Source organism: Lipotes vexillifer, unplaced genomic scaffold, assembly GCF_000442215.2.
Source record: "Lipotes vexillifer unplaced genomic scaffold, Lipotes_vexillifer_v1.1 scaffold1, whole genome shotgun sequence".
In the NCBI taxonomy this organism is placed as follows: domain Eukaryota; kingdom Metazoa; phylum Chordata; class Mammalia; order Artiodactyla; family Lipotidae; genus Lipotes; species Lipotes vexillifer.
The window spans coordinates 391,651-407,724 of record NW_006779068.1 but is presented as its reverse complement, the minus strand read 5'-3'; the positions used below and the strand labels follow the sequence as shown (position 1 = coordinate 407,724).

Below are 16,074 nucleotides of genomic sequence, written 5' to 3'. Positions count from 1 at the left end.
CCACAGTGAGCATCATACTCAATGATGAAAGATTGAAAGCTTTCTCTCTAAGATCAGGAACAACACAAAAATGCGCACTTATGCCACTTCCATTCAACATAGCACTGGAGGTTCTATCCAGATCAAATAGGCAAGAAAACTAAATAAAAGACATCCAAATTGGAAAGGAAGAAGTAAAATTATCCGTGTTTGCAGATGTAAGGAAAAGATTTTCCTCTACACTCTTATACCTGGCTGCGTCTTAAAAGTAAATGGACAAAGACAGATTAACAGGAGAAAAGCATACAGATTTATTTGTTTTACATGACATGAGAGCTTTCATAAGGGAATAAAGACCTGAAAAAAGTTAAAACCTAAATATTTTTATGCCAGATTTGGTAAAGTGTAGACAGTTGTGAAAAAAAAAAGATAGGTCAGAATATGAGGGAAGGGTAGTAAACTGAGGGATACTTATCAAGGCCTGTTTGATTGGACTTTCCTTGGTGACCCTTTATTTTTGGAGATAAGGATGCTCCTTTTCTCTGGGTAAAGGCAGGGCATCTCTCACATGAGATGAAACTTGATGAAACAACAGGACTTGCTTCAGGGGAGAAGGGTTGGGGGGAAGGTCAAAATGATTTTCCTGTTTCTGCCATTTTCTCAAACTTCTTTAGCTTAAAATATCCAACATATCAAGGTGCCATATTATGGGGTAGCATGTCTTGAATATCATCACAGATGATATGATCTTATATGAAGAAAACCCTAAAGATTTCATAGAAAGAACTGTTAGTACTAATAAATGAATTCAGCAAAATAGCAGGGTACAAAATTAACCCACAAAAATCAGCTGCATTTCTATACACTAACAATAAACAATCTGAAAAGGAAATTATGAAAATGATTCCATTTACAATAGCATCAAAAAGAATAAAATACTTAGGAATTAACCAGTGAAGGAAAACTTGTACAACGAAAACTGCAAAGTGTTGTTGAAAGAAATTAAAGAAGATATAAATAAATTGAAATGTTTATGGGATACATTTTATGGGATACATTATTTGGTGCCTCACTTAATATTGTTAAGATGTCAATTCTACCCAAAGTGATCTACAAATTCAATGCAATCCCTATAAAAATCCCAATGATGATTTTTTCTGAAGTAGAAAAACCCATCCCCAAATTTATGTGAAATCATAAGGGGTCCTGAATAGCCAAATAATCTTGAAAAAGAACAAAGCTGGAGGACTCATACTTCCTGATTTCAGAACTTACTACAAAACTGCAGTAGTCAAAACAGTGTGGTACTGGCATAAAGAGAGACATATAGACCAATGAAATAGAACTGAGAGCCCAGAAATAAACCCATGCATATATGGTTAAATGACTTTTGACAAGAGTGCCAAGACCATTCAATAGGGAAAGGACAATCTTTGCAACAAATGGTGCTGGGAAAACTGCACCCACAGTTTTCCACAAGCAAAAGAATGAAGTTGGAACTTACTTAACACCATATACAAAAATTAACTCAAAAGGGACCAAAGACTGTAATGTCTAAAACGTAATACCTAAAACTATAAAACTCTTAGATGAGAGAATTCCCTGGTGGTCCAGTGGTTAGGACTTGGTACTTTCACTGCCGTGGCCTGGGTTCAATACCTGGCTGGGGAACTAAGATGCTGCAAGCTGCATGCAGCACCCTAAACAAAAATGGCCACCAAAAAACCCTCTTAGATGAAACATAGGGCAAAAGCTTCATGACACTGGATTTAGCAGTGAATTCTTGGATAGGACACCAAAAGCACAGGCAACAAAAGAAAAAATAGCTAAATTGCACTTCATAAAAATTAAAGCATTTTCTGCATCAAAAGACAATATCAACAAAGTAAAAAGGCAACCCAAAGAATGGGAGAAAATATTTGCATACCATATATAAGGGATTAATATTCAGTATATAAAGAGAACTACTAAAACTCAACAACAACAAAACAACCTGATTCAAAAATGGGCAAAGAACTCAAATAGACATTTTTCCAAAGAAGATATACAAATGGGGCTTCCCTGGTGGCACAGTGGTTAAGAATCCGCCTGCCAATGCAGGAGACATGGGCTCGAGCCCTGGTCCAGGAAGATCCCACATGCTGCGGAGCAAGTAAACCCATGCACCACAACTACTGAGCCTGCGCTCTGGAGCCCAGGTGCCATAACTACTGAAGACCACACGTCTAGAGCCCTTGCTCTGCAAAAAGAGAAGCCCCTGCTCGCCACAACTAGAGAAAGCCCGCGTGCAGCAATGAAGACCCAATGCAGCCAAAAATAAATAAATAAAATAAATAAATTTATTAAAAAAAAAGATATACAAATGGCCAATAAGCATATGAAAAGATGCTCAGCATCACCAGTCTTCAGGGAAATGCAAATCAAAACTACAATGAGATACCACCTCATACATGTTAGGATAGCTACTATCAAAATGGCAGAAAATAACAATCGTTGGTGAGGATGTGGAGAACCCTTGTGCACTTTTGGTGGGGATGCAAAATGGTGTAACTCCTGTGGAAAACAGTGTGGTGTTTTCTAAAAGAAATTAAAAATAGAATTACCATATGATTCAACAATTCTACTTCTGGATATATACCCAAAAGAATTGAAAAGAGGGTCTTGAAGAGATATTTGTATGTACATGTTCATGGCAGCATGATTCACAATTGCTAAAACATGGAAGCAACCCGAGTGTCCACTGATGGATGAATGGATAAGCAACATGTGGTATATACTTATAACGGAATATCATTCAGCCTTAAAAAGAAGACTATTCTGACACATGCTACAACATGAATGAACCTTAAGCACATTATGCTAAGTGAAATAAGCCAGTCACAAAAAGACAAATACTGAATGATTCCACTTATATGAGATACTTACAGTAGTCAAAATCATAGACAGGAAGTATATAGAATGGTGGTTGCCAGGAGCTGTGGGGAAGGAAGAATGGAGAGTTACTGTTTAAGGGGTATAGTTTTACTATACTTTCAGTTTTACAAGATGAAAAGAGTTATGGAGATGGTTGGTGGTGATGGTTGCACATTATGAATGTATTTAATACCACTGAACTGTATATTTAAAATGGTTAAGATAATAAATTTTGTTATGTGTATTTTAGCACATTAAAATAAATTGAAAAAAAAGTTCATTGGTGATTTTCATGCCCTCCACAGGTTGAAACTATTAGATTTAGCTCTCGTCATATAGAGACATCAGAGTAACTGAAATATAAAGCAGAAATTGATGTGTGCCTTAAGATATACTGACAAAGTGCTAGAAGAGTTCAGAGGAGGAAAATAGTACTTGCTGTTTGAGGAATCAGCGCCAAGTCCATGGAGGACTAAAGTGGAATGAATCCAGAATTTGGACCTAAGAGACGTGGTTTCCTCTTTCACCTCCACCTCTTACCATGACACATGAGGCACCGAATAAGCCTCGTATTTGTGAGAAAGACTCACATCTGTCACAGAATTATTGTGAAGACTTTAAACAATGAGGAGAGATAAAAACACGTGGAAGCACAGAGAGTAATGCTAGATCTAGAGCTGACAATCAAAAAATGATAATTATGTCTGAACCTGAGCTGGCATTTGAGTCAGGGCTTGAAGGATGGATAAGATTTAAACATTTAGAGAATAGAGGGAAAGTAATTCTAGGTAGAAGAAAGAAAGAAGAGCTTTTATGGGCTGCATGGTTTTATGGCTATTTATATACATGTACCATACAAAACATTTTTGGAACCTTTTAAGCCAAACCAGATATGGATCTTTGGTTCAAGAAGCTAACAGTTACCTTAGTAATTCATTCATTAAACTAATACAGACACTTTTTCTTTTGTAATGTTGCTTGTATTCTTAATGGGCTACATGCATTTTAATAGGTGTCTTTCTACCTTAAAATATTTTAGAAGTAATTGATGTTCATAAAAGCTCGAAGAGGAAAAAATTATATAAAATAAAAATTACTCCTCCCGGGCTTCCCTGGTGGCGCAGTGGTTGAGAGTCCGCCTGCCGATGCAGGGGACACGGGTTCGTGCCCTGGTCCGGGAAGATCCCACATGCTGCGGAGCGGCTGGGCCCGTGAGCCATGGCCGCTGGACCTGCGCGTCTGGAGCCTGGGCTCCGCAACGGGAGGGGCCGCGGCAGTGAGAGGCCCACGTACCGCCAAAAAAAAAAAAAATTACTCGTCCCACTTTCTTTCTCAATTCTATCTTCCTCAGAGATAACTGTGATTAAGACTGTGGTATGTCTACTTAAAATCACTTTTTATGTACATACAACTACATTATATATATATATATATATTCCGTTTGGCCCCTCAAATGAAATCATAATTTACCTACTGTTCATGAAACTGCTTTTTATCCACTTTAGAGTGCTAATATCTTCCTATGTCAGTATATATAAAGCAACCCTATTCTTTGAAATAGCAGCATAAGATTCCATTTTATGTATTTCATCATTTCTTCAATCAGTTACCTATTGATGAGCATTTGCATTATTTCCATCATGAATAATGCTGGAATGAGTATCTTTGGACGGACCTTTGTGCTCTGTATATCTTAGGGGAAATTCCCAGAGTGGAACCAAACAAAATTTTCACATTTCAATAGATAATGTTAAATTGGTATCTTAATGGAATGAATAATTTATACTCCCAATAAAAGAATATGAGAGTTTCTGTTTTCCTACATGTTCATCAACCCTGGATATTATCAAACAAATTTATTTATAATCAAATCTAGATAAAAGTGGTTGATTTTCCTTACATTAAAATTATTAATAAAGTTATAAAATTTATAAATAAAAATCTTATTATAAGTATGACTAAAGTTCGGCATCTTTCCACATGTTTTTTTCCATTTATATATTTTTGGGTGAATTAACTTTTTTGTTTTTGTTTGTTTTTGTTTTTATTTTTGTGGTACGCGGGCCTCTCACTGTTGTGGCCTCTCCTGTTGCGGAGCACAGGCTCCGGGCGCGCAGGCTCAGCGGCCATGGCTCACGGGCCCAGCTGCTCCGCAGCATGTGGGATCTTCCCGGACCGGGACACGAGCCCGTGTCCCCTGCATCGGCAGGCGGACTCTCAACCACTGCGCCACCAGGGAAGCCCAGGTGAATTAACTTTTTTATATTCTTACTCTATTAAGAATTTATCTTTATTTTGCAAGCTTTTTTCAGTTTGACTTTTTTTCATTGATACTATCATATTTTTACCCATGTACAAAGTTTTAACTTTTATGTAGTTAAATTTATTAATCTTTCAAGTCTTTTGAGTTCCCTCACTCCAGGATTAAAAAGTTATTTGATATACGTTTTAAATTCCAACATTTAATTGCAACATTAAAAAAAATAATATTCATGATATGACAAAAATAGGGAAAAGTTTATAAATTTTATCTTTTGATTATATTGCATCAATTATGGTAAAAGTTAACAGGAATATGTTTTGTTCATGTTCAGTTTTCCAAATCAAGAATTTGGACAAAAATACCTAATTATTTAAAATATGGAGGCTTCCCTGATGGTGCAGTGGTTAAGAATTCGCCTGCCAATGCAGGGGACACGGGTTCGAGCCCTGATCCGGGAAGATCCCACATGTCATGGAGCAACTAAGCCTGTGAGCCACAACTACTGAGCCTGCGCTCTAGAGCCCATGGGCCACAACTACTGAGCCCACAAGCCACAACTACTGAGCCTGTGTGCCACAACTACTGAAGCTTGCACACCTAGAGCCCGTGCTCTGCAACAAGAGAAGCCACCGCAATGAGAAGCCCTTGCAATGCAACGAAGAGTAGCCCCCACTCACCACAACTAGAGAAAGCCTGCGCACGTCAACGAAGACCCAACGCAGCCAAAAATAAATAAATAAATATAAATAAATTTATTTAAAAAATATGAAATTTATTCTAGTGCTACTGGCAACTGTTCTGCTTTGAAGAAGTGGCAGGGGTAAAATTTTAAAGAATGCATTTTTTCAAAAGTAGTTTCAAAGATCTGGGATTCCCTTCCACAGTCTTATTTTGTAAATTATTAATCTAAGTATAGATTACATTATTGGCATTACAGTAGTGTTTTAGTTGTCAACAACTGAGTACTAACACCCTTCCCTATTTTCAACAAGCCTGAGGATATGTTTTAATTCTATTCCTGTAAAGAAATTTAAATTATATTCATATATTAGGCCTTGCCTGGTAGCAAAAGAGTATGCAATGTTTTACTCTCCTCTGATACCATCTTCTTTAACCATTGCCACAGATGCAATATGGTACATTGATTACCTCTGTTTCAACTGCTCTGCCTTGTATTTCCATTTCTGGAACACTAAAGCACTGCCAAATTAACAATATATCTAGATAAACTATTAATGCTTATATCATCTGAAACCTTGAAACCAATATCTCTTATTTGTTGACCTAAGCTATAAGATTGCATTCTAGTTTTTAAAATTCAAGTACAAAAATTCAAATTCTTCAAAATATATATTAAAAAAGTTTAAAAAATTAACTGTGAGCAAAATATTAAATTTTTCTAGATTCCTAGATATTTTATTCCCAAAGTTCTTAGAAATGGCAACCCAGCACGTTTCTTTTACTTTTCTGTATTGTGTCTGCTTCTTCACTTGTTTATCTGTTGCTGATGTACTATGCTTGCCTTCAGTAATGATTTGAATAATTAGAACAAGGGTTCTTCCAGGAAGTGGATTCTATGGCTGGGGGATCAATTTCTTATTGACATTTAGAAAAATAAACTTTTGCAGAAGAAATATATATTGATTATACCAACTGTAATCTAATCATAGGGGTTTGTCTCTAGAGTCTCTGCACTTTTGTGGTGCAGCTACTTCCAACTCAGTGTAGGTACCAAATCCAGAGGGCTTACATTCTGATTTCTCTTAGATTCCAATACCTGACATGATCTTTTCACTCGAACAAGATTCATGTGTGACTTTTATTCAAAGTCATGATGCTTCTGGTCATGTCTTTCCCCACCACCCCAAGTACCTGGCTGTCTCTAAGAACTTTGTTCCTGAAGTTGCCATTCGTTCAACATTCTTTTCACCCTCCAATCCTTCATCTAATCCTTCTGATAATTCAGCTTCACCTCTTCAAAGATGCTTTCTCTTACCTCCAGATTACATCAGATCCCCTTGCTATACATGGTTAGGCTCACAGTACCTTTTCCCTTTTATTTCTCACAGTTTGTAATTATATTTGTTTGGTTATTTGGAATGCCTGCCTACTGCATTCCATGAGAAACTGTTTCTGCATTGCTCCTCATTTTATTGTTAGAGCCTAGCAATTAGTAGATACTCAATAAGTATTTGTTGAATGACTGAATGAATAAATTCATGTCCAAACTCAAATCTCATACTCTCGAAAACAACATTCCTAACCTCTCCAGCCACAGTGATAGACAAATCCCTTTCCTGAACTTAAGGCTTCTATTGTTTTTAATATTTATTTATTTATTTTGGCTGTGCTGGGTCTTAGTTGTGGCACGTGGGAACTTCGTTGCAGCATGCAGGATCTTCAGTCGCGGCATGTGGACTCTTAGTTGCAGCATGCATGCGGGATCTAGTTCCCCAACCAGGGATTCAACCTGGACCCCCTGCATTGGGAGCTCGGAGTCTTATCTGCTGGACCACCAGGGAAGTTTCCTTAAGGTTCCTATTGTTGATACCACTCATTTATCCCATGAAATCATACTGACAGATTCACAGAATTCAGTAGGAGTTTACAGATAGCAAGGTTTCTATTGTAAATAATGTAACTCATTGAAATAAAAGTCTTGGTTTTATTTTTGTGAATACCGTCATTAATGATGGGGAGTTGCCTTCTGAAGTATCCTTGAACCATCCTTGGACTATTCATACGTTTAGAAATATTTCTGATATTTAGCAAGACATTCTTGTGATTTTCAAGGCTAATTTGGTTCCTAAGTGTAAAAAAATAAGCCCATTGGCTTTTCTTTTCCTTTTTCTTTGGCTGCGTTGGGTCTTCGTTGCTGCTCTTGGGCTTTCTCTAATTTCAGTGAGTGGGGGCTACTCTTTGATACGTCTCATTGCAGCGGCTTGTCTTGTTGCCGAGCACCGGCTCTAGGTGCGCAGGCTTCAGTATGCACGGGCTTCAGTAGTTGTGGCACACGGTCTCAGTAGTTGTGGCTCTCGGGCTCTAGAGCGCAGACTCAGTAGTTGTGCCGTACAGGCTTACTTGCTCTGCGGTATGTGGGATCTTCCCTAACCAGGGCTTGAACCCGTGTCCCCTGCATTGGCAGGTGGATTCTCAACCACTGTGCCACCAGGGAAAGTCCCTGGCTTTTCTAATGATGGTCCTTCAGATAGTCAAAGATTGCTCTCTTGCTCAATCAAAACATAGCCCTTTCTTCAATTATTGCATTTATGCTGTGGTTTCCAGACTCTTTCATCATCCTGATTTCCTCTCCTGTGAACTCATTCTAGTTTGTCAATGTCCTTCTTAAAATAAAATTACTTTTGTTACCAATAATTTTATTTTTTAAAGTATGCTATTCAAATGCCATAAGACTTAAAATTTCTATAAATTCAGAGGCTGCTCTTTCTAAGAGTAAATTTGTGACAATTCTTTAAGTTCAGAACTTTGAAAAGTTAATTTTGATTAAGTAATAGATACCTTTTTCTGACAGCTGTCAACAGTTGCTGGAGGATTGCTTAGATCACATAACCAATTCCATACTTATAGTTTAAAATTATCTGACTTGCTCTGAACCACTTGCTAGTTGAATTTCAAAAGGATTTAAACAAATAAGTAACAAAATACTGTGCTTGTTTAGGCGTGAGGAAAACGTTTAGTCTTATAGCTGTTACCTGCTAAGGAACCAAACCCAATGTTTACTAATAATAATCAGCTCTTTCCTGGGCTCAACAAAAATGTTTTGATATGGTTTGTACCAGTCTCTGATGAAGGTATCAGCCTTCATTTAAAAAACAATCATTAGTTTGAGTTGTCATTACAAACCTTTCTAAATTGCTGATAATATCCTTCATTACCAAGCACGAATTGTCCTTTTCAGTCCTTTATATATAATTTTTCCTCCATTCCAAGATTACAATAAATTGTAAAATTGCTGACAATAGTTAATCCTCAAAAGAAGACAACAAAAGCTACAGAAGAAAAAGTAGCAAGTAAAATAGAACTATATAGAAATAAATTAGATGAGGTAAGAGGAGCTTGAGCCTCCCTACTTCTGAAATGGTTTTACTATCTGGCAGTTATGATCATTAAATGTTTGCTAAATGAACGAAAACATTTGAGCAGTAGGCATAAGTCTACAGTGGGGACAACAAATTATAAGCAAGGTAGTTGGCTTAACCAGAGTATCTGGTAATTTATTTTCAATTTCAATTTTTACTACATTTTCAATTTCAATATTTTTGATAACTCAGTATGACTTCAAAATAACACTATAGTCATTAAAAATACTCAAATATTTTCCTAACATGGTGTAATTCAATCTCCTATAACCCCAATTTACATATTATAGATTCCTCCCTCCCTTCCTTCCTTCCTTCCTATTTCCCTCCTTCCTTCCTTATGAAAAAGTCACTTAGGCTATTCAGGAAATAGTATTTTAAAGTAGCTCATAAATGAAGCTATTGGCCCTGGATAGAGCCAGATATAACAACACACTCAAGCAATGAAATGAACAAAAGAACCTGTGGAATGCACCTTGTTGTTCAAAAATAGCAGGTGCTTTTTTTTTTCTTAAGATTCTAAGGAACTCAAATTTCTCTTTAAGGATTTTGTTGCTACCTTTCCTACAAAAATTACCCAGATTGCTTCTTGACCCTTACTTTGAGAGTAGAGGAAGTCTTACTGTACGGTATTAGCTCAGTAGCATAGTATATCCAAAATACTGTAATTCCTGCAATCTTTGCACATTTGGACCTATTTCATCCCTGGATTACAATATATATTATTTTTATTTTGTATTGAGGTATATAGTTGATTTACAATATATTAATGTCAGGTGTATAAGATAGTGATTCAATATTTTTATATTATACTCTGTTTAAAGTTATTATAAAACAATGGCTTACAATATATATTCTTTACATAAACTTTCAAGAGAAAAGGCATTCAAGGTGTGTATTTATATTTTATATAAATATATATTTTATATTTATATTAAATATATAGATATATCCTATAAGCAAGAATTGAAGTTTGAAAAATATTACTGTACTTGCAATTTCCATACTTTCAGAAGCATATACTAATGTGAAATTATTTTTGGAGTATCTGTCATAAACCATATAAGTACTTGAGACAACCAGGGTCAAACTTAAAAAACCCTCTTCAAAAAGAAGAAGGTAGAAGTTTATGCTTAGAGTCCATTTTGCCACCAAGCCCCAGAAATGGTTATTAAGCCTATTCTGCTTTACTTATGATAAGGACAGGCATTATATCAATCAAGGTGATCACTGTAACTTCCAAACTCATTTTAAGTTGAACACAAAAATTCTAAACTAAAACTGTTTTTATGTGAGATAAGTCTATAATAAATTTGAAATGTCCACTGATTTATTACTTACAAGCAATTAGTCAGAGTTTATTATGTACTGTGCACTGTTTTTAGGCACTAGAGTACAAAAATGAATACAACGTTAAATTCTTGCCCGTAGGGAGCTCACATTTTAGTGAGAGGTGTCAGTTTTTTCTCCTTTGCAGGTATTTAATATATCATTTTCATATACAGTTACAGAAATAGTATGCTACAGAGCTTAAAGAAAAAAAGAAGCATTAGTTGAAGAATTCAGAAGTGGATTTGTCTTGTATGTACTAGGAATTGGCTGTCCTATTAAATTAGCATTTCAGAAGTATCTATTTAAACCCATATTGTTGACACTACAGTGAAAGCAGTGAAACTTGTCAGCAGATGATTAAGTTTTATGGTTGATGTCCACACTTTTGTATCCTGGGACCAATATCAAGTTTCTGGGAAAAACATCCTTCCTCTCTCCCCATGTCCCTCTATCATTAAGTCAGGGTCTCAGCCTGTTGGTGTTAGATGTGTTCTGGGAATAAAGGTGTATCACAGTCATTTTTCACTTACCAATTTGAGAAGATTTATTTCAGTTTTTCAGTTTTTTTCCCCTCCTGAGGCAAGAAGCATGGCTACTTTTTCAATTCCCAAGACCACCAGTTGGTAGTATTATTTCTGGGTGAGTGGAACACACTTTACCAGCAGCTGGAGATGGTATGCACGTCCCTAGATTACTGGCTTTCCACTAACTAGTCTTTTAGGAAAGAGACACTGTTCCCACGGAAATTAACAACTGTTCAACTCAGGCTTGAAATCTTAAGGCCAAAGTGGAGAAGAAAATTGGATTGTTATGGGTTGGGTTACTGTTTGAGGAGGGCAGACAGGAGTTAGTGAATGGATAGAGTGTCAAAATGGGACTTTACTAAAAGACTCATTAAAGACAAACCTCTTCTGGTCCCAGAAAATTAAAAAAGAAAAAAGATTCAAAAACCCATTTTGAAACAAAATTTAGCAAATGTGGGAAACGTATAAACTCAGTGTGGATGCTTGCAAGACCACCTCCCCTGTCACTTCAGGCCAGAAACCGGGCACAGGTGTGAACATTTTGCAAAAACAGCTTTCAAAACTATTTTTCAACGCGAAACGGTGCGCCTGAAAAGCTTCAGAGTGGAAAGCACTTCACGCAGTCTAGTGTTCTCCCTGGGTTGCTAACCTTTCCGCCTTTCCCATCCCGCCGCTCCCCCTTGGCCGCCGCCTCCGGCCAGGGGGCGTTTGTTTACGTGACGTCAGCTGTAGTAAGCAGTCCCCGCCCCCGTTTCTCTCTGGCCGCCGCGTTTCCCGCGCCGCGGCGCTTCTCCCCTTAAAAGGACAATAGAGGCCTCGGGAGCGCGCGCGCCCGTCGGGCCTTCTCCCCTCCCAGCCATCGACGCGCGCGCGCCCGTATGCAAATAAGTTCGATTCAGGAGAATTTTGTACCAGGAGCCGCGCGTGCGCAGAGGGAAAGCGGAATCTACACCTTCCGCGCCAGCGGTAGCAACTGCAGAACTGCAGGAGACAATCTTTCTAGACAAGGCAGTTGAGGAGGAGGGAGCGATTGGGAGGTGGGCTTGGCTTGGCGTGCACTCCGCACCTCGGGAACGTTATTGCGCGTGGAACGTCTGCTTTTGGCAGGTGAGTGACTCGAACCATTACTGTGGTGCAAAACTGTCTCACGAGGCATTGATTTGAGAGTGGCTTTTTCTCTTTTCACCTAACCTCACCACCTCCCCCTTCCTTACACAGACACACACGCACACATTTATATACACACAGGAAGTTTTGTCTTGGAGATGGCATTGCTGGGAGCGCTGTTTTCGTGATCTTCAGACCTCAGGTTCTTTTGTATCTGCATGTTTAGTGTGTGCTTTCAGTTGGGGAGGGTATCTGAGGCAAACCGAAAGTCTTGAGGTGGGGGAAGTGAGTGGAGCCTGGAAAGGAGTGAGGAATCGCCGGAGGTGAGGGATCCACGTTGAAGGTGACAATGACTTTTCTCAGCCTTAGTGTTCGCTGGCGACAAGGAGTTCGGTGGCTGAAAGGCCCGAGCGAAAAGGAGTTACTGGCGATTGCGGAGGGGCCCCGGGTTGGTGCACCCGCGTGGGCGCGCGCCCGGGAGTGGCCGGCCGCCGTTGTTGGACCTCGTGCTTTAGTTTCTTGCGGCCCCCGCGCGTGTTATGATGAGGGTGGACAATGAACGCCCCTCGCTCGAAAACTAAGTTGCTGCCTACTTGCGAGCTGACGGGCGGAGGGCGTTTAAATCGGCCTTTCGGGTCGGTGCCGGCGTGGCCCGAGTGCACGCGGGTGGCATTGTCCGCCCAACTCCGGAGGGATGCGGATGCGACAATGAGCAACACGCGGCTGCTCGGAAGCGGCCCCGGCTAGCAGACGCCTCTCCCCGGGCCGCGCCCAGTCAGCGCGGGCGTCCGGGGTGTCTGTGGAGCCTCAACTTTGGTTCGCAATTTATTCACCTGTAGCGTAGATGTGGGCGCCGCGGCGCTCTCTAGGGCGACCGTGCGCGGCTTAAGATGGCCAGTAGGAGCCGAGTTGACTCCGGGATGGAGGCAGCGGCGTTGACTGAGCCGGAGGAGTGCGGCAACTCCGGAGGGCACTGCTTTTTGTGCCGAGCGTGACAGACCACGTGCTGGGGCTGCGACCCGGGTTTGGTCGGGGGTCCGGCTGAACGTCCGGCTCGCGGTCAGCCGGCAGATGCGGGCGCTGTCGGGGCTGGCCGGCAGGACAATGTGACTTGCTGATGATGGCGTCTTGCCAGTTTAAAAAGCAGAGTGAAAGTCGCCAACTCTCGGCCGGTGCGGGGCGGGGAATCCGGGCGTTTCTTATCAAGGACGTTGCAAAACTTCGATTAAATGGGCCTGCTGCTAGGGGAGGACGTTGGGACTAGCCCCGGAGTCCCAGGGCACGGGGTCCGGGCCCTTCCCCTGGGCGGTCGTCAAGTGTCTCCCGCTGAGATACAATCCCACATCCCTGAGGCTGCACGTAGGCAGCGCCTGGCTGGACAGAAAACAAAGAGCTGCATGTGCCGGTACGGGCCCGGCCGGCGCTCAGGGCGGCCGCTGGGCGGGCTGGGCCCCCCCGAAGTTCGGACGAGTTTCGGAAGGGGCTTTTTGTCTCTCGGGCCCTCGCGGGGAAACTTTGGCTGCGCTACTTGTGCGCGGTGCGGTGCCGGTGCGCGGGGGAGGCGGCGTGCTAACGCGCGGCGGGCGGCCGAGGGGCGGCAGTCGGGGCCCGGTGCTGGAGCCCCGGCGCCGGGTGCCGCGACGGCCGAGGGCCCGGGAGAGCGCGGCCGCGAGGGCTCGGCCCGCTCCCTGGGGCCGAAGCCTGCGTCTGGGAGGTCTGTGGATCCGCCTTTGAAGTCGAACTGTTGCCATGTTTGAATTACGTCAGGGCAAAGCCATGAGGAGGAACAAGCCCCGGCAGCGCGGCGTGCGGGAGGCGCGGCCTGCGGGAGGCGCCGGGCCGGCCGGGTGGGCGGGCGGGCGCGGGGCCCGTTGTTCCGGCGCAGGTGAGGGAGGCGGCGGCGAGAGACGCGCTTCCCTCTAGCCGCCGCCGCCTCCACCCCCGCCCCGCCCCGGCGGGCAGCTCTCTGCGGGAACTTTCCTTCCTACCCCAGTTGCTGTGTTTACCCACCGATCCGCCGGGGAGCGGTTCTCTTTGCTGCCTGGGTGCTTCTGTCTCGGCCGTCGCCGCGTGCCCGGGGTGGGGTGGGGGGAAGCGCAGCCTGGGGCGACCGCGGAGAACCGGGGCGGGACGGGGAGGCATTTTGCTGCTTTCGGGGAAACCGGCGAGCGCGGCGAGCACCCCTCCCCCACAGCCGAGCCGCGGCCCGCAAGTGCAGGGGGCCCAGCCCCGACGACACCCGAAAAACCACCGCGGGGAAGTTCGGGGCTCCGGTTGTCCTACAAAGGGAAGTGAGGACTGTGGGTGAATCGTGCGTGCAGCTCTCGTCTTTGTGTGTTTACGTGTGGGAGGGGGGCCGGCTGGGGCGAGGGCTGGTTTGGTTGGGGGGGGTGACTTCTTGGGGGTGGTAGGGCGGTGCAGAGTTTGTTCTCGTAACTCTGACCCTACTAGGTTTCTTTGTTTTTGTTTTCTCGCTCTAATGTTCGATTACTCCAGGCACCTGGAAGACCAGGAATTACTGTTCAGTCAAACATCAACCCGGGGCGAGACAGTTTCTCCCCAGTCGTCCTTCCCCCCTCACTCCTCTCTCACGTTGTCCTAAGGAAGCTTAAGAAAACTACACCACCCCCTTTCCTCCGAATAATTAAACAAATGAATTTAACCTTGTCATTAAAAGTACTCTGAAAGCACCTGTTTTTGAACTGGAGTTTGCCGGACTTGAAAAGCCCTTTAATAATTTATGTTGCAAAACCGAACACGTTTATTAGTTGCTGAATCTAAATTAAATTCTGGGAGTTTATTTCTGGTGGACTTGGAGAAAAGCCCGATGGCATTTAAAGTATTTATATAGTGGTTTGGGGACGGGGGAATCTTCCTTGGCCCTAAAGGTATGCTTGGCTCAATGTTCCGGGCGTTATCTTTGGACGACCTTGAAGAAGCTAGCACGTAGGAGTTAGGCCTTTCTTGGAGATTTTCTCTGGGGGCTGGGGAGGAAGCTGCTCAGGGGTTGACACAAGGTGATGGCTAGTGATCCCCGCTAGCTGCTTCATAGTTCCTGTGAACTGGAGTTGACCTTCTGGTTACCCCTCTTAGATTTTCTTTCCAAGCTAACTTTTTTTTTTTTTTTGGTATGTGGCCCCAGGCATAGCTCAGAAATTATGCTGGTTTGACACATGGATGCTTCTTTGGTATTTGGGGTTTGCCTGCAGTCTAGACATCCGATAAGCAGCACCACGTCTGTTGCTTCTTTCCTGATTTCTCCTGCATTTTGACCATGTTTAGGGCTAGAATCTAAAAGTGGTCATTACCGAAAAATAATAATATCCTGAGATGCCATGCCCACACAAACCAAAACATCCATACAAATTGAAATCAGTTTTGTGCTGTCATTGTTTTGTTATTAAATAAATGTTTTCCCCAGGTTTTGGTTGACTAAATTACAAATACTTAAAGGCTACCAGTATTGGTAACAGTACATTTCTTAAGTGAATAGAAAGATCTTGTCGAGAGAATGAGAAACTTTGGATTTAATAACTTTTTGGCTTTGGGCAGTTGTTTCTCTGGGTCAGGTATTTAAAATGCATGAGACAAGGCACACTTAAAGCAAGTTTTACTTTTGGTTGTATTTTCTTTGTATATTATAAACATTTATTTAGCTTGTTGCAGTTTGAAGTAAAAAAATTTCCAGTATATATGCTCAACAATAATCATTAAAATGTTTGCAGCATAAAAATAAATAAAATGCATATGAAGAGCTTTGCAAATACACTGTGAAATTTGATTTGTTTTTCTTAATTAGTATTTTATAGCCGAGTTACAGCTAGAATTTCAATATTCTGGGAAATTTCAAGTAAAA

General features: G+C 41.8%; 1 protein-coding gene and 1 non-coding gene across 2 annotated transcripts in view; both read left to right on the top strand.

Annotated features, from left to right (window-relative positions):
• Positions 1-1,578: 1,578 nt before the first annotated feature.
• Positions 1,579-1,650, top strand: TRNAE-UUC (transfer RNA glutamic acid (anticodon UUC)). Its single transcript has one exon. It is a non-coding gene; the product is annotated as a tRNA-Glu (tRNA).
• A 10,457-nt stretch (positions 1,651-12,107) lies between these two features.
• SINHCAF (SIN3-HDAC complex associated factor) overlaps positions 12,108-16,074 on the top strand; it is a 29,533-nt gene continuing 25,566 nt past the window's right edge. Inside the window, exon 1 of the mRNA XM_007452176.1 lies at positions 12,108-12,218. The gene's annotated coding sequence lies outside the window, so the exon portion shown is untranslated. The remainder of the gene's footprint in view (positions 12,219-16,074) is intronic.